This window comes from Cervus elaphus, chromosome 22 (assembly GCF_910594005.1).
Source record: "Cervus elaphus chromosome 22, mCerEla1.1, whole genome shotgun sequence".
NCBI lineage: Eukaryota > Metazoa > Chordata > Mammalia > Artiodactyla > Cervidae > Cervus > Cervus elaphus.
Window position 1 is genome coordinate 48,710,883 of NC_057836.1, and position 26,471 is coordinate 48,737,353.

Consider the following 26,471-nt stretch of genomic DNA (forward strand, 5'->3'; position numbering starts at 1 on the left):
CTGATGCAAAACGCAGTCGAACACAATGGTTAAGCACAAGGCCATAATTAGAGCCCAGGGCTACTTATTAGCTGTGTTTCCTTGGGCAGCTAATTCGAACAATGGGTCTCCAATCTGTAAAATGGAATTCAGGCACCTACTGCGTGAGGTATGGGTGGGATCAATGAAATGTTGTATGACAAGCACCGAGCACAATGCTGGGCACGTACTAGTCAGTTAAAATTACCTGTGAATCCTGGAATTGAATCGTGCTTTTTATACACACTGGACTCCACCCCAACCCTGTTTTGCCCATCAATCCCATGAGCACAGATCCTATCTATGACTCCCTCCCAACCTTCACTGGGCTTCCCAGGTGGTGCTAGTAGTGAAGAGCCCACCTGCCAATTCAGGAGACTCAAGAGACGCAGGTTCGATCCCTGGGTCAGGAAGATCCCCTGGAGTAGGAAATCGCAACCTGTTCAAGTATTCTTGCCTGGAAAATTCCATGGACAGAGGAGCCTGGAAGGCTACAGTCCATGAGGCCATAAAGAGTCGGACACGAATGAGTACACACACAGCCTTCACCACGGTGCAGTGGAAAACAACCCTCAAAGGGGATTGGGTTTCTAGAACTGGCTGAAAGCAGCTAATGGGACTCCAAGAGAGCATTGAGGCCCCCAGGGTTTTCCAAAAAAAAAAACCCCTCAATCTAACATCCCCTACCATATCTAGGAGAGAAGAGGGAGCCTTCAGTAATGCTGATCAGACCATGCTTCATACTGGGCCGTACATCTAGGGAAGACAAGAATGCGTCTGGCAGATATCACCTTCTACAAAATATTCCCAGACTCTCCTCCCAGTATTTTGATGCTTGCAGCTTCACCCAAAGAGAGGCTTTGGGTAGACTGTAGTTTGGAGCTGAAGACTCCCATTGTGTGTCTCTTACTACATCCCTGGTGGCGTATGGCAAATTTACCTCTAGATCTCCAGGGAAGCAGAATAATGAATTATTAGCATTTTATCTGAGAGATGCACATATCATATAGTCAGGGAACAATTTTTTCCCCTGAATTAATTTCATTTTATTTTTAAATAGCCTATAGAATAAATAAGTAATGGATTTTCTGTTTCCTGATCAACAGAGACCAGCCTTTGCTTTGAGAGGGAAGAAAACAGAGGTCATCTTCCTGATTGCTCAATAGAAACGCAAACTTCAACCGTCTGTTTCACTTACTGTGTTCATTCTCTGATCTCATGGCATCAATCCCACAGTACTGGGGATGCTCAACAAGCAGGAGTGAGTGTGGATTTCTTAAGAGCCTGTAGGGTGACGTCTGTTTCCACAGCACTCTATCCCTCTGACCTGACTTACATCACCAAGAGAATGGCAATTACATTCTTCATGCCTGTCCGACCACTATCACGTGCTCCTCAAAGTCAGGCATTTTTCCCCCTCATCTTTATTCCCAGATAGCCTAGCTGGTTAAAATACTGGATACACAGTTAAAACTAAATGTCAGATAAGCATGCAACATTCGGGACATAACTTATACAAAAAAAAACCTCTTCTTTATCTGACATTCAAATTTCATTGGCATCCCATCCTTTCTATTTGTCAAATCTGGCAATCTAATCTCCAGAGTTTCATCTCATCTAATCCTCACAACTCTGAAAAACAGGTATTATACCCATTTTATAGTTAAAGGAACAATGGCTTAGAGAGGCTGAGATTACATGGCTCACAGGTGGGAGAGCTGAATTTGAACCTCTACCTTTCCATCTATGTGCTCAGGACACGTTTGGGGAATGAATGAATGAAAAAATGAATGAATGAATGCACACCTGCAGAAGATGAGTAGCCAGGGAACCTGTTATGCGCCTACCTCTGAGTCATCACTGCGTCTCTGGAATCCCAGGCACATTTCCTCATTAGTGAGATTGCTCACTGCGAGGATCCTGCCCCACTTTCCTCCTCTTGGGAAAGGGCCAACTTCCTGAGAACAACACCGATGCAGTGGGTGATGAGGCCAGGTTTTCCCTAAGTGAAAACAAATCTCCTGGTGCCAGAACAGTGGGGGGCGGGGATGGGGAGAGGGGGAGATGTCTGGACAGAACAGGCTGCTCACCACCCTGGGCAGTCATCGCCCTGGAAGCTGACCATCCTCCACCTGCAGCTGCCCCCCTCAGGCTCGGATCCAGCACCCTGGATGGGGTATCGCCCTGGCTCCAGCCTGTGACCTCAGAACGCCAGAGGTCACACAGGCCCTGCTGTTCTCTCTGCCCAAGATCACCCCACATCTGCTTAAGTGTCACCTCCCGAGGGGCTTTCCAGCTGTGCTATTTCAAACAGGTAAGGTCTCTACCTTAACCGCTCAGCACTACCCGGAATCACATCACATGTTAAGGTGTCCGTTTGCTGCCTGATGGTCTCCAGCATAAAACACAAGCTCCAAGAACAGCCTCTTGTCCACTACCTCTGTTTTCCTCACCACCATTCTAGAACAGCACCTAGAACACTGTTTGACATACATCAGGTGCTCAGGATATGTTTGCTGAGGGAAAGACTGAATAGAGTCTTGGTTTAAAAATATATATATATATAACATACATATATACACATACACACATGGATATGTATACATATATACACATATGTAAATATACACACATATTTATATATAGCCATATCTATACACACACACACACACACAAAACATTAAATTAAGTACAAGTAATGAAGTGTTGGGGGGAGATTCCAGGTAGACTCTTCATGAGGACCCCACCACCATACCTTCACACAGGCTATTCCCTTCCGCTGAAATACACAATCCAAGTCATCTTTCAAAATCCGATTCAGTTGCCTCTTTCTTCTGGAAGACTTCACAGACCCTCTCGCTACCCCCAGCCCATTTAAAGACCCTGCTACTCTATCTCTGGGCTCCTCTTTCAACTTGCTGGTGCTCCTTGCAGTGGTTATTAACCTACATTATATCCACTAAATGGCACATCCAGTTGTCCTTTGTGGCAGACCGCACTTGACCAAAGACGGCTGGGACAGTCTCTCCCATCGCACATGCTCTTCTGCAGTGGGACCTTACCCGTAACTCCCCCATCAAGAGGCGGGCTCTTCCTGCTCCTTTGAAAGTGAGTCCTGCTTGTGCTTCGAGACCGCTTCAGCCAATGTCAAAGTGCTGCTGTGCCGCTTCTGGGCACAGCCATGAATTGATCTGGAAGCTTCCACTTTCCTCCTCTTGGAAGCCAAGCATCATAGAAGAAGGGCAATGACCCTAAGACCTCCAAGTCACATGGAGGGGCCCTGGAAGATGGGATGCTATGAAAAGAGAGATGGGTAAGCAGAGGCACCAAATATGTGAGTAAGGAAACCATCTTGGGCATGGGTCCTCCAACCCCACCCACCCCAGAGATGTGCAACAGAGATGAACTGCCCAGCTGAGCCCTAGAGAGCTCCCTGACACATAAAGTTGAGAGCAAAATAAAATAGGTGCTTTAAGTCATAAATTCTGCAGTGGTTTATTATGCTGCAACAGTTAATTGAAACATCCTTGAAGGTAGAAATTCTACCACATGTAACATTACATCTCCTAGCCGAGAACAATGTGAGGCTTGTAGTCAGCTCAATAAAATTTGCCTAAATCGAACTGGCTCAGACTGAATTAAATCTTCCCCAGGTTAGGAGGACTACTTCAATAAATAAAGCCAAACTGTCCTCAGTGATCAGCTGAAGCTACGACCTGGTCCATGCAAAAAATGAATGAGTAGAGTTTACATGGAGATTTACAGGATATTATTCGCTGCTCTAAACAAAGGACTTTTATAGGAATGAAATAAAACCATGATTACCCCTAGTAAGTTTTAGGAATATTGCTGGTTATGACAGTTACTATAAAAACATCGCATAAAAATACCCTATTTCTATGTCTGGTGCTAGGAAACCCTGACAAATGTCTTTATTCTCTGCAGAACCAGAATGGAGATGTGGTGCCATGGGTGCTAAGTCCCTTTAGTAATATCCGATTCTTTGTGACTCTGTGGACTGTAGTCTGCCAGGCTCCTCTGTCCTTGGGGATTCTCCAGGCAAGAATACTGGAGTGGCTTGCCACGCCCTCCTCCAGGGGATCTTCCCAACCCAGGGATCGAACCCACATCTCCTGCGGCTCCTGCACTGCAGGTGGACTCTTTACTGCTGAGGCACCAGGGAAGCCCATGTGGTGTTATGGCCTCGGCTGTTTACTCCTGGACATTCAGAGACAGAGTCTGGCAAGCCAGGCTCTCTGCCTCCAGGAAAACTGCATTTCCTTTTTACCAGCTAAAATTTAGGGCTTCCTATCATGGATATCTCCTGTAGCTGAGAGATCTGGCTCTAGGATGCCTTCACTGGACCATCACAAAGCCCATGCTCTGGACCAGGATGCCTCTCAAGTCCTCTCAGTTCAGCCCCAACCATATCCAGACCATCTGAGCCACGAGGGAAGCCTCGAGAACTTGCATCTTCCCCCAAATCATAAACTCAGCACCAAAAGGGATCTCAGGGCCACCTATGCCAGGGCCTGGCCAAAAACCTGCTCAGGAGCCCCAGTCTTTTTCAACCAGACCCTTCTGTGGGCAAGGCTTTGGAGGGAGCAGGTAGAAACTCCATTGCAGCAGCCCTGGATACGAGTCCCAATTCTGCTACTTAGAAACAATGGGACCTCAGACAAGTCACGTGGCCTCACTGGGTCCACAGGAGCCAAGGACCGCTCATGCCTCAGGGGATTACTGTGAAGCCTGAGTGAGGTAATGCCTTGTGAAGCTCTTAGAAGGTAGTAAATAGTCAATGAAAGACACAGGTGTGGGGGACCTTCTCCCCACTTACAGGCAGCCTCTCTAGCTCACCCATCATTTTCTTCTCCCCACTGTTCCGTCTTAGTTCCAGCTGTGCTTTGCCCCATCCCTTCAAGACCCACCCCCAACACCTGCCCAAAGTCGATTCAAATCTGGGGCGGGAACACACCTCTGCCCTTTTGCGTCCATCCTCAAGCCTGATTGGTCTAATATAGAACTTCCTTTCTCCCCCCACCCCTACCAACCTCCCACATTCAAGTCTCTCATGCTTGCCTAGGCGTCCTGTCTGTCTCCTTTGCTTGGCTGTGAGTTTTCAGAGTCAGGAAATGAATGTTTCATCTTCACATCCCAGAGCCTAGCCCAGGGTCTGGCTTGAGCAGGGGTTCAGTAGATTTGTGTGGGGTAGGTGGGGAATGAATTATCAAACAATTGAATGAATGAGTGAGTGAATGAACATGCTGGTGAGAACAGAGCACGGGATATCCTGAAAGATCAACTTTCTTGCTAAAGGCTCAGGGGCTCCACAAAGCTTCCTCTCTTTGCCATTCCAGACCCCAATTCCATCTTCTGGAACTCCTGGATGTTGGAACTGTGCGGTCTCCAGCTCTCTTGGGCCACTCTCCTTTTACAGGAAATTTCATTCCAGCATGGGTAACTCCTGTACCACACTGACTGGGTTGGGCATGGGCCCAACCAACACTTGGTCAGAACCAGTGAGCACCAGATGTTTACAGAGATGTTGGGAAGGGGATGGTCATCCTCTCCTCCTGATACACCACGAGGAAGTCCAGTCTAGGGTAGTGGCAGGCATCTGGCTAGCACATGAGAAGATGAACTGAAGATAAAGCTGCAGCGGAAAGGTACCAAGGCCAGCTCAGGCACAAGGACACGACAGAGTGATCCAGCAGCCCTGTCCCTGGACCTCTCATTTACAAGAACAATATCTCCCTTTTACGAATGTTTGGGTTGGATGTTTCATCACTTGCATTGGGAAGAATCCAAAGACAAGGACAAGACCAAATCTCCCTCCAATTTTCTTTGCTGGACAAATCCTATAAAATGCTAAAACCAGGAAATGAAGCATCTACTTCTCTCACAAGTGGCCTCAGAGATAGGTTTTTCAGGCCCATCGAAGTATTTGCTTGTTTATAAAGGATCTCTTGCCTCCATCACACTTGATTTTGCCCATCTTTTCAACCTTGAGACAATCCATGGTAATCCACAAACAAGACACTCTACTCTCATTTCTAAACAATAAATGCCCTACAAACAAAGGTGGGTAAAAAGGAACTCTCCTTCTAGGCAGAGAACATCATAAGCAATGGTAAAAACTGGGGTGGTATCCAGTAGAAAGTATATACAGTGAGCTGGGATGAATGACCATGCTGGAAGATCTCTATATTCCTTTGGAAGTAAACAAGGTCCAACCATAAAATCATGTAGTGGAGTGCTTTCTGGTCCAAAGCTAATTTCTTTTAGTGTCCCTTTACCCACCGGAGTGATTTTAAAAGCAAATTGATCATTTCAAAAAATCAAAATTTATTACTCTTATTACTCAGGTAGTTAAACAAAAACCTACATAAATAATAAACTAAATCTGTGTTGAAGCTGAAAGTCATGTGGAATCAAGATTATGCTCATCATCAAATACTAGAGACAACGAATTTAATGCAGAGGGTGTGGCCTGGCTTTAGCAGATCTTTAAAGTGATCCGGAACACCAGCACCATTCCTCAGTGCTAAAGGCTGAGCTGACCATGACAAGGATGTCAGCCATCACTCTTTATGTGGCCAACATACTGTTCAATGACTTTGGGGGCTCAAGGTGAATCATTCAAGAAACACTCATCTGAGGATGAGGTTTTGGAGAAACCTAACTTTAAAGTCCTTGGATTCACTGGCAGAAAATTGCAATGTACAGACTGGAAAAATCCATGGCTTTCTTTGACAAGCACCTACTCAGCTTCCCTGGTGGCTCAGATGGTAAAGAATCTGCCTACAATGCAGGAGACCTGGGTTCGATCCCTGGGTTGGGTAGATCCCCCTGGAGAAGGGAATGGCTGCCCATTCCAGTATTCTTGTCTGGAGAATTCCATGCACAGAGGAGTCATGGAGAGCTACAGTTCATGGGATCGCAAAGAGTCAAACACAAGTGAGTGACTAACGCACTCAGCCTGAAACACAAGAGTGTTATTAACCAGCTACAACAGCTGGCTGCCAACCCAATCAATATCCCTTCCTGCCCTCTTCCTTACTAAAAGAACTCTGATTGGGTAGTAGTGGTGAGAAAAATATGTCCAGCTAAATAACTGAATTTCTTAGCCTCCCTTGGAAAAATGGTGACTGAGGGGTTAATTGTTGGTTAAAGAGATAAAAACAGGATTATTGGGTGAAGTATCAGTGAAGCTCCTTAATATTATAGAAAGGCTGATTCCACTGGCAGACACCCTCCCCTTATTCTTCCATCATTCTTCACCCTGCTTAAGATGTAGAAGTGACGACTGGAGATGGAGCAGCCATCTTAGGGTATCTTTAGAATGCAAACCATATGCTAAGGATGGCAGAGCAAAAAGAGGTATAGAACCACTTTCCCGACCTTGGACAGCCTACCTGCCTTGAACTGTTATAAGATGGAAAACCAACTCCCTGTCATGTTTAAGTCACTGTTGGTTTGATCTATGATGTGTGCATGCACGCTAAGTGACTTCAGTTGTGTCTGACTCTGTGTGACCCTATGGACCATAACCTGCCAGGTTCCTCTGTCCATGGGATTCTCCAGGCAAGAATACTGGAGTGGGATGCCATGCCCTCCTCCAGGGGATCTTCCTGACCCAAGGATTGAACCCACATTTCTTACGACTCCTGCATTGGCAGGCAGGTTCTTTACCACTAGCAACACCTGGGAAGCCCTTGATCTATGATACTAGTGGTCAAATACAATCTGACATCAGATGGGCCAATTAAAATCAAGTATTCTTATTGATCAAAGATGGCACCTTCACCTCTGGTCACCTTTAGCAATCAGAATGCTCTAATTGAATACATTGGTTTGTGCTCCAACTCAGGAGGAGCTAATCAAGGAATGGCTTCACTGAGGACAAAAAAAAAAGAGACAAAAGACCTGGAAGACCCAGACTCTGCCCTCAAAGAGCATGTGGTCTAATGGGAGAGGCAGGTCACAGTCACAACAAAAGATTTCCAGCAACATAAGGACTTACACAATCCACAGCCAAAGTGTTTCAGACAGTAAGCAAATGCTGCAGGATTTCAAAGAAAGGGAAAACTCCAGGATGGATGTAGGGCTTGGCTTGGGGCAGTGCAGCTGAAAGCAGGGGCAGATAGGAGCCATTCTGGGTAGATAAATATCCTGTGAAGAAGCTTAGAATAAGGAATGAAAGTGTTCAGGGGGAGGGTGAGGGTAGCCTGGAAGGGTACAGAGGTTCCACTAAGGCAGGTGTAGGGGGCAAGGATAAGGAGTTTGGACTTGACCGTGCAGCCAAGAGGGGAAATAATACTATCAGAGCGACTCTGATCTGAGATGTCAGGAGGAATAGACTGAGATGAGGAGGAGGTGGAGAACACGGCTAAGGTGAGGCTCCAGGAAGGAGGCTGACTGTGGTGTGGGTTCCTGGGACATTCTGATGAGGATGGGGTTCACACTCTGGCTAGCGTGGCAGATGGGAGGGCAGGAGCAACAGCACCACCACTATGGTCCCTCCAGCTGAGAGTCACTCTGGACAGCCAGAGAGACAGGGGAAACTGACTCCACATCATCCCTCTTCTTCTCCTCTGCAGGCAGGCTCCTCAGATGGAAGCCTCAACATTCAAGCTCCTCCAGCCCCCCAAAGAAAAATAAAGACTGTGAGTCTGTATCCATACAGAAAGAAAGATGCTAGTCCCTACCCAACTGACAGTTCAGGATTCCAGACACAAGTCCTGAAGGGACCTCACCTGTCAGTGAGAAGTCATAGAATTTTAGAATAGCAAGGGCTTCTGGAAGGCTCCTCAGGGACCATATCACCTACCAGTTTTCAGACTGGGTTCTGTACAGCAGTAGGGACCACTGTACATAAAGGGGATGTGGATGGGACCAAAACAACTCTGCTTTTTCATGCCTCACATATTGAGGTTTCCAGAAAGGATGTATTCCAGATCAAAGGGTCCCTACCACATCTGAGACCACCGACAATCCAACACCCTTCCTCGTCTGCTGAAGCCCACCAAACTCTGCACTCCCGTTTTGGCCACCGTCATCGATTTTATAATGACTCAGTGAATGTTTATATCTTCTGGACAGCCTCACAAGATTAGGGCGATGCTGTTCCCATTCACTGCACTGCACCAGGATCCCCAGATCCTGGTACAAAACCCACCACAAGGTGGGTGCTCCATTAGCATCTACTGAATAGAGCTATGACTGAAAGAGGATGGAGGTGGTTTTCAGTACGACAGCAGCAGAGTCATAGTTACTCAAGCCTGGACCACACCCAGTTATTGCAGGCCACTGAGCTTGGGCCTGTGGTGACAGGGCATCGTTGGCTCCCCTGCTAAGAGTTCCCAACTACCTGTGGCAGGGCTTGGAGTCTGTGCCCCAGCTTTCCTCATGCTGCTGTCTCCAGCCTGCATCCTATGTTCGAGTAATGGCTCAAACTCATCAAAGGCACCCACTGCATCACAGCCATCCTTGGGTCTCCAGCACCCGGCCTGGCCAAGAACAGGCACCCAGCACTGCCTTTCTGCTTCTCTTCATGAAACTCCTGATCTTTTAAGCCCATGTGGCAAGTCTTTGAAAACACATTTGGGAACACACAGATGGTCAAGTAACTGAGATAGAAAGATTCTCCATCCCGGGAAGTCTCTGATGAATCTCCCAGGAGTGATTTTTTTTTCTTTTATTCCTGCTTCGTTCTCATTTCTTTTCTTCTCTCTAAAATGAGAGGGTTGGCCTCAATCAACCCCTGAGGATGGCATCAATGCTCCATGTAGTTGTAGGAAAGGGACTACTGACGTGTATAAACAGGAATCACATCACAGGTACCACATTGTGGTTTCATTCCGCATCTCTGAGCCCAAAGGTCTGTAGAACCAGACTTCCTGTCCAGATTTGCAGACATCACACAGCACCATCCAGTGCGAGCTGGAGATGCAGGAGAGGGCTCACTGTTGCTTTTGCATGAGAGTCCAGTGATTTCAACAACTATAAAAAGTGTGTGTGTGTGAGTGTGCGTGTGTTGAGTATGTGTGAAATGACTCAGTTGAGCAGTGAAACTCTCAGAATGACCCTTCTGAGGCCAGTCTCAACTCAGTTTCTTGATGTCACCACACAGGCCTTTTTTCCACAAGGCAACTCAGTTCTAGGACTCCTCAAAAATATCTGAAGCCTTATAAGTTAAAATTATCGGCTATAAAACATGAAAAGAAGTCTGCAAAACCATAATAAAATCCATACCATGAAGTCAACATCATGAACTGTTGGCTTCAGTTTTCATAGCAGTTTCATTATAGTTGGGGGTGGGGATAGGGAGGCCGCTTAGACTTTTCTCCTTGTGTAAGAATTCCTGAGGACACGTGATAGTAATAGAGAAATCAAGCCCACCATAAAACAGGTGAGATACACACACAGCAGAATAATTCCCAAAGCAAAACCAGTACAATTTTTTTCCAACCATAACACAAATTTAATGGAGTATGTTTGGGTATGACATGGGATGGTCCTTCCATAGATAGGGTGGCTGGCTATACAATTTTTTTCCAACCATAACACAAATTTAATGGAGTATGTTTGGGTATGATATGGGATGGTCCCTCCATAGATAGGGTGGCTGGCTATACAATTTTGGAAGACGTTAAAACTACTCACATGACACTAAAAAATTTTAGCTATTAAAACTCAGAAGTTACAGCAGAAATTTGATTTCTGACAATTCTGCTGAGCTGATGTAGGCACTCATGCATGCACATACCCGTGTGCGTGTATGCGCGTGCACACACACACACACACACACACAGAGTGGCTGCCTATTTCCCTGGTCTCTGTTGTAGTAACAACTATTGATACTTTCCCTTGCTTCATCCAAACACAAACAAACAGAAGCTTTCCTTGATATATGATGTACAATCAATAAACTCCTACTACTCTTTTTATAGAAAACTCATTTTACTCTAAGGCAAACATGATGAGTGATTAAGATTCATAACAGAGACACTGTGAATGGAATATATAAGGATTTCTGGCTGTGGCAGTCCTTGCAATGGAAAGCTTTTGGCAAACCGAAGACCTGGCTGGACTCACGTCTCCCAGTGGTCACGCCCATTTTTTCAGGTACCCAGTGCAATACTGGGCAGCCCCTTTGTTGTGGTGACAGAATGGATTTTACACCTAAGCTGAGGCACTCTGGGATTGTGAGCTTCTATGCTTGTGTTTTCCTTCAGAAAGAGTGAACTGAGGCTGAGCCACAGCTTCCTCTAGAAAGACCCACTATGGGGGAGGCTCAAGTAGCCCATGATGGAAGCTTCTTCCTCTGGGGCCAGAGGGAAGCTGGTGAAGGGTCTGTCTGCAGAGCCCACGGAAGCTCTGATGATCCACACGTCACCTCCTCCCACGGCCCCTTCTCTTCTTTCTGAGTGGATGATCCATGGACTTCCCGACCTTCAAGTAGCAGCATCTTAAGTCCAAGTCAAAATGGTCTGGGGTTCCCTCCTACAGCTGTGAATGGAAAGGTGGGGACCAGGGTTGGACTCAAGGTTCCACTGAGTTGTGAGAGGATGCAGTGGGGGGACAAAAAAATTCCATACATCCAATGGTTGGGGGATTCAAAGACTGGGGTAACTTCTACATCCAGATGAGTCTTCAGATGGGGCCCCTGTATACTTTTCACATACTCCTGTGGGATATTCAATCCAAGTGCTCAAAATATATGAGCACCAAGAATGCTCATGGAGTGGTACTGGGAAGCACAGAAACACTTCTGCACTAGGAGTCAGATGCTCAACGCTGCCACTTACTTGGTGACCTTGGACAAGATCCTTCACTTCTCCCATCCTCAGCTGCCCCATATACAACAGTAGGGTATGAACACCTACCCACCCTACTACACAGGGCTGTCACAAATATTAACAAAAATAGTTGAAGGGGCTTTGCAAACTGTGCAAGCCTAAAGAACTGGGATACTAACAAGGCACTGGAGGATTCAAAAGTACAGCCAGGGCAGCCTGAGAAAGAGTAAAACATTCCTTCCTATTGCTCCATGGGAGCCCTCTTCAGTTCCACTCAGGTGAGTTTGTTCCCTTGGGAAAGGGGAAGAAGAGGCAGGCCTTGGTCACTCAATAGGAACATCAGGTGAAATGTGCTCAGAGCAAGTATTTGAATCGATAAGTGTCACGCTCCGCTTTCTAATCACAAAACTGGACCAGATATTGGCAGTGGTATGTGCTTTTCCTCTTACAGCAGAGCCTGACACCTAGTAGATACTGAATTATTTCCCCAAAGAAAGACTAAAGGGAAAAAGGAGAGAGATCCCCCACAAAAAAAAACCCACAAAAAACAAGTCATAAGGGAGAACATTAGACAAAGGTTGCAACATCTTTACAACGTCACATTGCCCATCTGATTAAAGCAATCGATTGTTCACCTAATGGCCAATTCCCCCACATCTCTGACCCTCAGAATTAACCAGACACCGTCTAGACACTGTCTCAGTGTCATCAGAATATTTAAGGAATTTTCAGTGGGTCACATGGCCTCCTTGTTATAGGCAGCCAACTCGGTTAAGGGGCAAGCCTGTGGATAATGCACCACGTGGGAATGCCATCTCCTGCACCCACCCTGCGTGGCCTGGAGCGAGTCCCCGAGCTTTTCTGAGTCGGCATCCCTGGCTTGACAGTGGAACTAACAACACCGACCTCGTCAGTGGGGCTGGAGGGATTAATAAGAGAATACCAGGAAATTGCTCTGCACAGATCCTGGCACCTGAGCACCTCCATAAAGGGGACCCAGGGGCTAGTCACAGCTAAGGAAAGAAAACAAAGCCAAGTTTCTTCTTTTTCCCAGGGCAGCATAGCATCATGGAGAGACACCAATCTGGGCGGTTCAGGGAGCTGAGGCAACCCCCTGCCACTGCGTGAAGTCAGAACTTTCTACCTCTAAAGCTCAGGACCTTGTCTCACCCGCTAAGCTTGCTCGTCTGCCGGCGGCTCTGTGGCCCACACACATCTATTCACCCCCCTGGTTCTCAGGTGTCTGGTTTGCAACACCCGCCTGATCCCCAGGCTGAGCTGCCCCAGGAGAGCTGGGCAGGCTCCTTCCAGCTCAAAGATCCAAGAGTCTCTGCAGACACGGCTTTCAACTCTGAATTAGAGCAAGGTGCCACCTCACAGGAAGACATCGGGTATAAAGGAATAATGAACAATCATTCTGTTTCCGTTCTTCAAAGAGAAGCAAGCTTTGAAAAGGAGAGATTCTCCGAGCAGAGAATTCAGAAACAGAGGAAGACGCCCAGCCAGTTAGCCAATGGTTAGCGCCAGGCTCCTGGCTTGACTGTTAGTGCAGTTCCATGGATTTGTGGTTCATTTCACAGACCACAAATATTGATTCAGTTCAGTTCAGTCGCTCAGTCGTGTCCAGCTCTTTGCGACCCCATGGACTGTAGACTACCAGGCTCCTCTGTCCATGGAATTTCCCAGGCAAGAATACTGGAGTGGGTTTCCATTTCCTACTCCAAGGGGATCTTCCTGACCTAGGTATCGAAACCACGTCTCTGGCGTCTCCTGCATTGGCAGGCAGATTCTTTGCCACTGAACCGCTCGGGAAGCCCATGCCATGTTGACTGCCCTCCACAGCATCAACCAGATTAGATTTTGGGTGAGTAAATAACTTAACAACTCCTGAGTCACAATATCCCAAAGTCACTGTCTTCTACATTGGGATTTAGGAAGTCAGGACTGATTCTTTTTGTTCATGTAAAATTGGTTTAGCCACAAAACTCCTTAGCGGGGAAAAATGCATATTTCTTTAATACAGAGGCAAGCCAGTTTGAACCTCAGACCTTTGAAGACCACGGGTGAATGTGCCGACTTCGACAAATGAAAGCCAGCACTTTGGCCTGGAATGCTGGCAAGTGTCTGGCTGGACAGGGTTATTTTAGGTTCAGAGGCAGCTTTGATAGCAGAGTTCTACCTCTGCTCCCTTGTATCAGAAATGCCATCTGGGAGGTGAGGATGCGCCAGTGAAGGAGGGACAAAAAAAGAGCTTTGCATCAGGCAGCGAGCAGAACTGCAAACGAGGAGGATACAGAAAGTCGCGTCTAACCCTGAAGTATCTGCTGTTGGACCCTGCATTCTCCCAGCCGTGCTTCCTTGCAGCATTTGTTCCCCTCGTCCCCCTTCTCTCTCTCCCACCTCTCTCGGGTCCTGGAGCTCTCCAGGGCTCCAAGCACAGAGCTTAGCTTTCTCCCTGCTCCCCATTGCACCTGGCTCAGTGCTTCCCCGAGCTTCAGCAGGACTCACTCTCCCGACAAGTCTCCACGCCCAAAGTCAAAGACAAGGTGTGACCCCTGCCTCCTGGGTAGCTTGAGCTTCCTGGGATGTCAGAGCAGGAGGGATTTGCTAATCCTTCAGGCCAGTGCTTTTCAAACTTGCTCTAGCAACAGACTCCCTTTTTCAAATGCATTTTATGCTAAAGTCCAATGTAAAAACAGATGAATGGGTAGCAACTCTGAGGAAGTGGAGGGGCGGGGGATGGGAAGCTTCCCCACGTGACCCCTACAGGGTCAATAAGGCCTCTATAGAACTCTTAAGACGTAAAAAAAAAAAAAAAAGGTCAAGATTCATGAGAACCCAGACTAAAGTCACTGATTTGGCCTAATTCCCTCAGGTTGGATCCCTGGGTGAGGAAGACCCTCTGGAGTAGGAAATGGCAACCTGCTTCAGTATTTTTGTCTGGAAAATTCCATGGACAGAGGAGCCTGGTGTGCTACAGTCTAGGGGATCACAAAGAGTTGGACACGACTGAGGATGCACGCACACACAGGCACACACAACCTCTGTTTATAGATGACACACTGGGGCCATTTTGCCTTCATCCTCTTGAGAAAACATCCCAAACATCTTTCTGGTTCACTATGGTTAGTGTGGTTCCCATTAAGCACATTGATGCTGCTTGTTCACTGGGCCAGAAGCAGTGCCTGGGGGTACCAGGCAGAAATACCTCCCCCCCACCCCCAGCCCAGGATACGATGGTGGGAACGACCTCTCATGTCACGTGACACAGCTGATCACGTTCTCCTCCTAGATATTTCCTTCTGTGGACTTTCAGCATATTTCTAGCTCTCCTTACTGGCTGCCCCTCTCCATCTCCTCTGCTGGCCTTCCTCTTCTGCTCAGACCAAGGAAAGGCTCAGTCCTTGGTGCACTGGTCTCTTCTACACTCACTCCTTAGGTGACCTGGTCCTGTCTCATGGCTTTGAAAACCACTCACATGCTCCCAACTCCCAAGTTTGTATCTCCAAACTTTCCTCTCTCCTGAACACCAGCCATGACTGTCCAACTAACACCTGATGTCTCCACCTGGATGTCTGAAAGGCATCTCAAACTTAGCAGAGCCCCATCTGGACTCCTGATCTTTCCACTGTCTCAAACCTGCTCTTTCTAAATCTTCCCCTCAATGAAGGAGTCTTTTGGGCCTCGAAAAGAGAACAACAGTCTCAAAGGCCCCTTGCTGAATCATCTAACTTCGGAGAAAACAAAACAGAACTTTAGTTTCACCCTGATGCTCCAGGCTGGTTGCATCTATCTGGGACTTATCAACCCCTGTCCAGAAACCTTACACCCCCTATACCTGCCCAGAAGACTTATCGCCCCCTGTCCGGAAACTTTGCACCCCCTACACCTGCCCAGAAGACTTATCACCCCTTGCCCAACTACAAATGTCATCTCAACAAAAGAATACTCAAAATATCCCGCCTGATTAACGTTTCCCTTATCGCTTCCACAAACCTCCCTATAAGTATGAAGCCTCCCTGATCCCTCTCGGCGCTCAGCCTGGTCATTAGGCCGACTGTCGCCCCTCCTTGCCTTAATAAAGGTAACCTACTTCTGTTGAGGTCGTCTTTCCTTTTCTGCCTCGCCCGAACTATACCCTACACTCCTAGTGTATGGCAACTCCATCCTTCCCGTTATTCAGACTAAACCCTGGAGGCACCCTTTTTTCCCCCAATTTATCCACCCCACCCCCACATCCTTTGTTTTCTACGGCTGTAACTCTGTTTATGTTTGTAAATAAGTAGTTCATTTGTACTGTTTTTTAGATTTCACACATAAGTGATGTCATATGATACTTGTCTTTCTCTATTTGACTTACTTCACTTAGTATGATAATCTCTAGGTCCATCCATGTTGCTGAAAATGGCATTATTTCATTCTTTTGAATCAGCAACATTCCACTGTATATGTGCATCACATCTTTATCCATTATCTGTTGATGGAGACTAGGGATACTTCCATGTCTTGGCTACTATAAATACTGCCAGTCTGAACATTGGGGTGATTATATCTTTTTGAATTTGAGTTTTCATCTCTTCTGAATATATACCCAGGGCTGGGATTGCAGGATCATACTCTGTTTTTAAAGGAACTTCCACACTGTTTTGCACAGTGGCTGCACCAATTTACATTCCCACCAACGGTGTAGGAAGGTTCTCTTTTCTCCACACTCTCCTGGAGGCACCCTTGTTGTTCTTTTGTCCTCTCACACCCCACACCCAATGCGGCCATGACATCTTGCTGACTCCTCCTTTCCATTATGGCCCATATCCAAGCACCTCCACTGCTACCACCCTGGCCCAGGCCACCATCACCTGCCTGCATTACTGTAAGGGTCTCTGCACACTAGTCCCCCTGCCTTCCCTCATGCTCCTCCAGCATCCATTTTCAACCAACAACCAACTTCAAAAAGATTCTTCTTAAATCTTCAGTCAGATCTTCAAATCCTGACTCAGAATCCTACAGTGAACTTTCCAGTTCACCAAAAACTTTCCAGTTCACTAAAAACAAAAGCCAAAGTCTACAGTAGCCCATAAGGGCCTTCTTAGCCTGGCCCCTCAGGACTCTCTGCTTCTCTGTCTTACCCCTGGCTTGCTCACTTCCCTCCACAATGGCTTCTTTGCTATTCCTGCCTCAGGGCCTTTGCACTGGCTGTCCCCACTGCCTGGAACACTCTCCTCACCTCCTTCACCTTTCTCTGCACCAACAGCACATGGTCAGTGAGACAACCCTGACCATGCTATTTATAACTATGACTCACCATCCCCAGCCCTCCAGATGCCCCCTGCTCTGATTTATTTTTTCCATAGCAGGTATCAACTTCTAACATGTTTACGTTAGAAGTATGTTTATTGTTTAGGGTCTTATGTTTATTATGTTTATTCTTTAGGGTCTCCTTATGTTTATTGTTTAGGGTCTCCTTCCACTAGAATGCAAATTCTATGAAGGCAAGAATTTTTGTCTGTTTGAACACTGATGTATGTTAAGTGCCCAGAACCATGCCTCCTCCATAATAGGCTCTCAATAAACATTTGTTGAATGAATGAAAAACAAATGATTACTTGGAAGCTTATAGATCACTTTCACATCTGATGATTCTTCTGAGCCTCAAAACTCTGCTGTTTATTTTTTTCAGATAAGGAAACAAGTTCAGAGAGGTTAAATAATTTGCCTGAGATCACACAGCTTGTTTCGCAGTGGACCTCATACTCTCTTCTGTCCGTAAACCCTCAGGTGCCTCTGATTTAACCACACTGGCAACAGTCCCTCCAAGGCCCAGGCCCCACCCAGCTCTCTCCTGTCTCCCCAGACTTATACCCCACCATGCTGGGGATCACGTTTACAGGTTTCGTGATTATTTTTTCCCCCAGAGGAGTATTTTGTACACTTTCCCTCAAATGAACTCATATCTGATTTCTAGGGACCATCTGATATAGACATCAGCTTCCAAGGCCAGCTTCTAACCCCAGGTCCCTCCTCTCGAATACAGGAGGGACACTGATACACTTGCCACTCCCAACCTTCTGTGCTACGTGTATCATCACACCTGGACATTCTGTAAGGGATGAGAGAGGCGGTGCAGACAGCAGGGAGGGGAGAGAAACCCTGCAAATCAAGAAAAGGCCCTCCCAGTCCTTTCTTAGCAACCAGGGGCTGAAATGCGAGGTCACTATGTGCCACTTAAAAACCGCTTCTGCTCTCCTGCTGAGAAATTTCTTTCCGGCCCGAGCCACAGGAACAGCTACAGCAGCTGGTTTATTTCTGCCCCATCCATCGTGCTCCGAATTGTATATCTGCTCATGACGACTCCTTTTTTTCCACAGACTACTGGGAAGCTCGGGGCAGCAAATCCTGGTTCTCAGGTCTTTGGATTCTAGTACTTACACGAGTGGCCCCCTGGTTTCCTGGTTCTCCTGCTCACACATGGTAAACCGTAGCATTTCTTGGCTTCCATAACCATGTAAGCCAAATCCTGTAACAAATCTCCTCATATATGTGTGTGTGCATGTGTGTGTGTGTGCCTGCGTGTGCCCATTCGTCTCCAACTCTGTGTGACCCCATGGACTGTAGCCCGCCAGGCTCCCCTGTCCATGTAATTTTCCAGTCAAGGATATTGGAGTGGGTTGCAATTTCCTACTCCAGGGGGTCTTCCCTACCCAGGGATCATACCCTCACCTTATGGCCTTACGTCTCCTGCATTAGCAGGTGGAGTCTTTCCCACTGCACCTCCTGGGAAGCCCATACATATGTATATATTCTTCTGGTTCTGCTTCTCTGAACAGCTCTAATACTGGGGTAAACAATCAATGTTCACTTTTACCATTACTTACTGCTGGTAATGGGTTTCCAAAGTGTTGCCTCTTGTGACACTTGCAACCTTCTATGAATACCAGAACCTGATAGCATCATGATTTCCTGTTCCTACACAAGGAAACTGAGGCTCAGAGGAGTCACAGACTGTCCAAGGTCACACAGCATGGGCATACCCTGCGAGGCCTGAACCCAGGTCTTCCCACTCACTGGAAGGCTCATCTCCCCTCCTGCACCCCACTCTCTCCCGCCCCAGGCTCCCCGCAGCCCCCAGCCGTTCCACATGATACAGCCATCAGAGGCCGTGAGATCACCAGCTTGCTCGTGGTCTGTTCCTTAATCCACAGTCCATGCTGGGAGGCAGGCAAACTTGGGGCAGCAACCAAATCAGCAACAGGAGTGGAAGCAAGTGGGGAGGGTGTGGAGGAGGTCAGGACACAGAGAGAGGTGGGGGGCCTCACACTGGCCCCTGGAACTGAGCCTTTCCCCCCTCACCTGCACCAGCCTGCCCCAGTGATCTGAATGTGAAGCAACGACAGACTCATCAACTGGCCCCCAAATGGCAGCTGCTGGATGGAGAGACCAGGGTGGCAGGGGTTGGTGAGAAGGCTTCGAAAGACAGAGGAACAAGATACAGAATTCTGAGATGCCAACATGGGGAGGGGATGCAGACTCTTCACCCCCACCCTCCCTGAAGGCAAACTCCAGCACCGGAAGAGAATTTCACATCTTAACCCCAGCCCCACACCAGGCTCCAAATGTCTGGTGTCCCTGTGCTGGCCACAAATACTCCTGGAAGCATAAGAGAGAGGCAGCTGGACTCATCTCAGATCTGAGGAGGCTTTGTCCTTGGGTCACGTGAACCTCTCTTAAGTATTCCATTGGCCAAAAAGTTTGTTTGGGCTTTTATTAAGCTGAGATGGCAAAACCCAAATGAATTTTTTGGCCAATCCAATAGTTCCTGCCATGGGTGCAGTTTTACTTCTGGGTGATTTTTTGTGAATAAACTAAACTTGCCTCAGGCCTTCAAGCTGCATGAGAGCATGTGAAGTTTTGTTCACAAGCGTGAACCCAGGCCCTGATCCTCAAAGTTAGCCAAGAAAAGGCTGAAGGGCCTAAGGGAGGGAAAAACCATGTATTCATGTATGCTCCCCAGTATTTGACACTTTAGAGGTATTCAGGGAGAGAGTGGAGGTGATCTGTGTGTGCCTGCTTCTCACATGCATCCTGACCCCATGGCTGGCATTGTGAGCTGGATTAGGAAGAAACAATGATACACATTAGCCCAACCCCCCACTGAACCCAAGCAACCTCAGCCTCCTTCAGGTTCTCCTTACCCTGTAGAGCTGCCTCTCTGATTTGCTCTCAGACGTTCATGCACTGGGGAACCACTCGCTTGATCTTGCCTTCTGCATACCTGAACTGCACAGTCATTGCTTCCCTTGGCTCAGCCACAAGCTAATCGAGACCTCTGCAAGCTTCTAGACTAGCGTACCTTCTGCTGTGAGATGCACATAGAGTAAAACCCACAGTGTTACACCCAGGCTGTAAATTAATCTCCAAAACTGCTGTCTGTTGACAAGGCAGCCTCTCACCCCACTCTGCCTCCCAGAGGTGATCTGGTTTGGAGGAGACAATGCATCACAGTGGAGGAGAGATGAGCTAAGAATCCAGAAAGCTGGGTTACCGGTCCAGCTCTGTCACAGAACCTTGTGACCATGGGGAAGGCAGTATCAGTGTCTTACTCTGGGCCTCGTATTCCCACCTGTAAAATGTGAGAGGTGAACCAGAAGCTCCCTTGGCATGAAGCATGGCATGGGTAGGAGGCGGGTGCAATGTGAAGTCCCTCAGGCTCAAGTTCAAATCCCTGCTCTGTCATTTCTTGTCTTAGCAACTCTGAGAAAGTTACTGAGTGCTTGGTAGCTTCAGATTCTCCCTATGTAAGATGGAGGTGATAACAATACCTCACTGGCATTACTATGTTCACCCTTCCCTTCCTGTCTGCTCTCCAAGCTGCTTTTTAAAGCACAAATCTGATCACAGGTGTCTCCCTCCTTGAAGAGTCAAAGTGTTAGCCACTCAGTTGTGTCTGAATCTTTGTGACTGTAGCCCGCCAGGCTCCTCTGTCCATGGAATTTTCCAGGCAATAATACTGGAGTGGATAGCCATTCCCATCTCCAGGGGATCTTCCGGACCCAGGGATTGAACCCAGATCTCCTACATTGCAGGTGGATTCTTTACCGTCTGAGCCACCTGGGAAACCCTCTCTACCTCCTTACAAGCTTCTAAAGGCTCTCCAGTGTCCTTGGAGAGAGACAGAGCCCTTATTCTGGAAGACGCTTACTCCAACCTCCATCCAGCCCCTCTCACTTGCCTCTCCCATTCCAGGCACGCTGGCTGCTCTCCTCTCACCATCCTCCCTCTGCCACAGGCACTCTGCATACTGTTTGCATACATGGAGTACTCTGCTACTTTTTCAACCAACTATGCCATGCTTCAGCCTCACTCAGGCCTCACTTCCTCACTCCTGACTACATCTAGAGTCTCCGTAAAGACTCTTACAGTCCCCAGTATTTCTCCTTTGTACTCACTGACACAGTTGTAAATTTACATCTGAATGATTGCTTTGGGGCTTCACTGGTGGCTCAGCGGTTAAAGAACCCGCATGCCAATGCAGGAAACACAGGAGATGCAGGTTCAATCTCTGGTCGGGAAGATCCCCTGGAGAAGGAAATGGCAATCCACTCCAGGATTCTTCCCTGGAAAATTTCATGGATAAAGGTGCCTAGCAGGCTACAGTCCATGCGGTCACAAAGAGTCAGACACGACTGAGCTCACACTAGAGGAAGGAAAAGGATTCTTTGATGACAAAACTAAGTCCTGCAGTCTCCGTGAGGACAGAGACCACGCTGCTTAACATGGTCTAACACAGTGCCTGTAGAAAAAAATTTTAATGAACACAATAAAATCCAACAATGCTGACATCTATGAAGCAATTTCTATATGCCAGTCACCCCCTAAAAGCCCTAAGAATTAGGTTTTATTGTTTTTCTCATTTAACAAAAGGAAGATTGAGTTGCAGAGGGGTTAGGTAACTTGCCCAATATCACACAGCTAGTAAGGTGTCTAATCATGTAAGTCTGCTTACTGGAAAATTATTTAAAACCTTTCACTCAACAGAAGAAGCAGGGTACCGGGAACAGATCTTCAGGCAAGGAGGCTGGCACTTCTTAAGCACTTCATCATCATCATCATAATTGCTAACAGACAACTGATGTATTCAGTTATGGTGTGTTCAATATTATTCTGAGGATTTTATATAAGTTAACTCATCCTCCCAATGACCCTACGGGGGGAGTGCTGCCATTATCCTCATTTAACAGATGAGGAAACTGAGGCTTAGAAAGATTCACTGGCTTGCCACAGTTACCTGGCTTACAGGTAGTAAAGAGAGTGTGTGTGTGCATGTATGTTAGTCACTCAGTCGTGTCCGACTCCTTGCAACCGCATGTACTATAGCCCACCAAGCTTCTCTGTCCATGGAATTCTCTATGCAAGAATACTGGAGTGAGTAGCCATTCCCTTCTCCAGGGGTCTTGCCGACCCTGGGACTGAACCTGGGTCTTCCGCATTGCAGGCAGAAGTAGAGAGTGGGTCCACCTAATTCCAGAGTCTGGGAAAACCCAGCCTGTGATTCTCAGGGAGGACAGATTTCCCACCAAGTTTCCGGTTTCTGCACTCAGTTCTAATAAGCAGACCCGAGCTCCTTCTAGTTCTGAGCCTACCCAGCTAGACAGGGTATGGACACGGCTGTCCCCTGGAGGCCACAAAGCCACCCGCTGCTCCAGGGCCTCAGCTGAGGAGGCTGCATAGCATCGTCATGATCAGTGACTCACAGGGCAGCCATGGAAAAGGAAAACAGTGGGGGCTAAAAAAAGACCTGTGACCACATATTACAGAGAGGACGATCATCAACCATGACCACCAGGGCAAGCCCCACCTCCACTCCACACACACCCCTCCAGCTGCACTGGAATCCTGCTCAGGGATCCTCTCAGAGGCTCCTTTGAACCGGACTTCACCACTGGGCCTCAGCTGCTCAGGGAACAGGCTCTGAAGCCCAAATTCTAACTTTACCCCTCAGTAGCAATGGCATCTCAGACCAGTCATTGAACCCATCTGAGCCTCAGTTTCCTCCCCAATAAAATGGGGATAAGAAACACCCACTTCACAAGAACAGTGTGGAGATGAAATGAGCTAATGTGTGTGAAAGGCTAATGTGTGTAAACTGGGGATTAAAACACCCACTTCACAAGAACAGTGTGGAGATGAAATGAGCTAATGTGTGTGAAAGGCCTCGCACAGTACTCAGCTCAGCAGCTGTTAGTTCCCCCCGGGATGAAAGGAAGCGGGTGGCGGAGTGGAGAAGACAGGTGCATAGTACCATTTTCCTGGAGCGCCCACTCTTTGGGGTTCATATGGTACCTGCGCCTGAGAGCTTCATACCAATTCACTGTGCATCCACATAGCATCCTGCTTCCAGAACATGACGTCGGTAACAAGAATACTCGATAAAGAATAACAGTTGTTAAATATGTACCATGGATGAAACACTGGGAAACACACTTTGCACTCATCACATTATTATCTTAATATTACTTTGATCATCATAAACATTCCATAAGGCAGTCCAGAGCCATACTGCCCACACTCAAATCTGACACAAACGCTTACTAGTTGTGTCAGCTTAGGTAAATTCTTTAAGCTTCCTGTTCCTCAACTTCCTAATCTGTAAAGTGGGGATAATAATAATAGCACATATTTCATAAAGTTGTGGCTAGGATTAAAACAGTTAATACATGATGGCAGAGATGTTTAGTGCCCTACCCAAAATTAATGCTCCTTTAACAGTGTAGAATTGTGGCTAGGAGTGGCTGCCCTGCTGGAAACCATAATTTCCAGTCCCTGATATCTAGTTGAGGCCATATGACTAAACTCTGATATTTGGAATGTGGAAGGAATTAATATACCCACACTCAAGACTATCCTATAAAAATCTCCCCATCATCCTCACTGTTGCCCCCAATCAAGGAAGTTCCTGAGAGTCACATATTCTAGATGGCAGACCCTCTATCAGATTCCATGAAACAGAGCATCTCCTTTCACTAGCTTCAACTGGACTCAACATGAATGAGAAAACAACTTTGACTGTGTTCAGTCGCTGAAATGTTAGAATTTAACTGTTGTGACAGCTTGCATTACCCTAACTAGTAAAGAAACTGAAATTGACACTGGAAGTAGGGTACTTATATATGTGGCATTGGCTTAGAAGTCAGATGGTAGGTTAAGACGTTCAAGGCTGGAAAACTGGAGCCTCATGTTTTGCAGCAGTGAAATGTTTAGTCAAATTGTCACTATGATAATTTAGAAGGCAGAACTTATGCCTACCAAGCCTGTAAGCTCTAGGGAAAAAAGATTGAAAAATAATGGTAAGAGGGTTTGCTGCTTGTTCTGGGCTAAGTTTAGTAAGATATTAGGGGAAGAGAGGATCTCAGGCATGAACTAGTCAGTTTGCACATAAAATTGGGGAGGAGTAGTGGAGACATGCAGAAGACAGCTGTTCCTAGATACTGAACAATAAGAACAAAGATTGAGCAGACGTCTAAGTGAAGCATCAGTTAGAACTGTACATGGAACAATAGACTGGTTCCAAAGCGGGAAAGGAGTACGTCAAGACTGTATATTGTCACCATGCTTATTTAACTTACATGCAGAGTACATCATGAGAAATGCTGGGCTGGAGGAAGCACAAGCTGGAATCAAGATTGCCGGGAGAAATATCAATACCTCAGATATGCAGATGACACCACCCTTATGGCAGAAAGTGAAGAACTAAAGAGCCTCTTGATGAAAGTGAAAGAGGAGTGAAAAAGTTGGTTTAAAGCTCAACATTCAGAAAACTAAGATCATGGCATCTGGTCCCATCACTTCATGGCAAATAGATGGAGAAACAGTGGAAACAGTGGCAGATTTTATTTTGGGGGGCTCCAAAATCACTGCAGATGGTGACTGCAGCCATGAAGTTAAAAGACTCTTGCTCCTTGGAAGGAAAGTTATGACCAACCTAGACACCATATTAAAAAGCAGAGACACTACTTTGCCAACAAAGGTCCATCTAGTCAAAGCTATGGTTTGTCCAGTAGTCATGAATGGATGTGAGAGTTGGACTGTAAAGAAAGCTGAGTGCTGAAGAATTGATGCTTTTGAACTGTGGTGTTGGAGAAGACTCTTGAGAGTCCCTTGGACAACAAGGCGATCCAACCAGTTAATCCTAAAGGAAATCAGTCCTGAATATTCATTGGGAGGACTGATGCTGAGGCTGAAACTCCAATACTTTGGCCACCTGATGTGAAGAACAGACTCATTTGAAAAGACCCTCTGGGAGGAGGGAGGAGGGAGGAGGGAGGAGGAGGGGACAACAGAAGATGAGAAGGTTGGATGGCATCACCGACTCGATGTGAGTTTGAGCAAACTTTGGTAGTTGGTGATGGACTGGGAGGCCTGGCATGGTGCAGTCCATGGGGTCACAAAAAGTCTGACATGACTGAGCGACTGAACTGAGCTGAACCTAGTGAAATAAATGTCAGATAGAATGCATAAGGTTCCCACCTAAGCCTGATGGCCTCATTAAGTTGAGAGAGAAATAGAGGTTTGAGGTGAAGGAAGAAGTAATCCAGGCTTGAGAATTAGGTCTAGGAAATAACTGGCCGCTGGTAAGCTCAATGTCATAGATGAAAATCCTACTGAGCTGTTGAGGGAATTGCACTGGCAAAATCTACAAGCCTGGATTTTAAAAATCTTTTACTGTTGAAGCATTAGAACAATCCTTGCGTGCATGCAGAGTTGCTTCAGTCATGTCTGACTCTTTGCAATCCCATGGACTCTATGTAGCCCACCAGGCCCCTCTGCCCATGGGATTCTCCAGGCAAGAATACTGGAGCGGGCCATGCCCTCCTCCAGGGGATCTTCCCGACCCAGAGATCAAATTTGCATCTCTTATGTCTCCTGCATCGCCAGAGGGGTTCTTTACCACTAAAGCCACATGAGAAGCCCAAAACAATCCTTGGGCCCCTTAAAGTTCAAGGCAAAAACTAGATTACTAGATTTAGAGCCTCAAAGAGGTCATATTCCCCAAGACCCACTTGAAGGGTGGCCAAGAAGCATCAGGACAGGTAATCCTCCTACAGGGCAGAGCCACAAGTGTGAAGAACAATGAACCGGGAAACTGCTCCCCGAGAGCAGAAGTGGGGCTTAAGCAAGGAAGCCTCACCCATGGTCTGCTGGGCAGATTTAATAACTATTAGGGGCCAGTGACTTCCGTGTATCTCCCACCACGGCCTTTTCCTAATGGGTTATCCTCCGACATGGCATACAGGCACAGAGGGGAAGATAATGAGTTTCTTTTGGATCCTGCGTCCCTGAACCATGAGGAGCCACATTCAACCCCATGGATAGGACAGGAATTCACCCAAAGATCCAGAACTTCAAGTTGAAAGTAGTGACAGGATAGAACATGAGGATCCTCCCTTAGAGGAAGGGAACCATGTTTTGTGTCTGAGAAGAAGGAAACACGGAGATATTTGGTGGCCAGAGGGCCCATGACATACCTGGCCAGTGATATACAAACATGATGACGAAGGCTCCTTTCAGCTTAGCCCATAACACCATTCTTAAGATGCCTCACACTCTCCTTCCTCTACCTACGGGCTGGATAAATGTCCAAGGAAGGCCCTAAAGGCC

The 26,471-nt window shown here is 47.0% G+C and overlaps 1 protein-coding gene across 3 annotated transcripts in view; it reads right to left on the reverse strand.

Annotated features, from left to right (window-relative positions):
• BTBD11 (BTB domain containing 11) overlaps positions 1 to 26,471 on the reverse strand; it is a 316,336-nt gene that overhangs the window by 281,656 nt on the left and 8,209 nt on the right. The window lies entirely within an intron of this gene.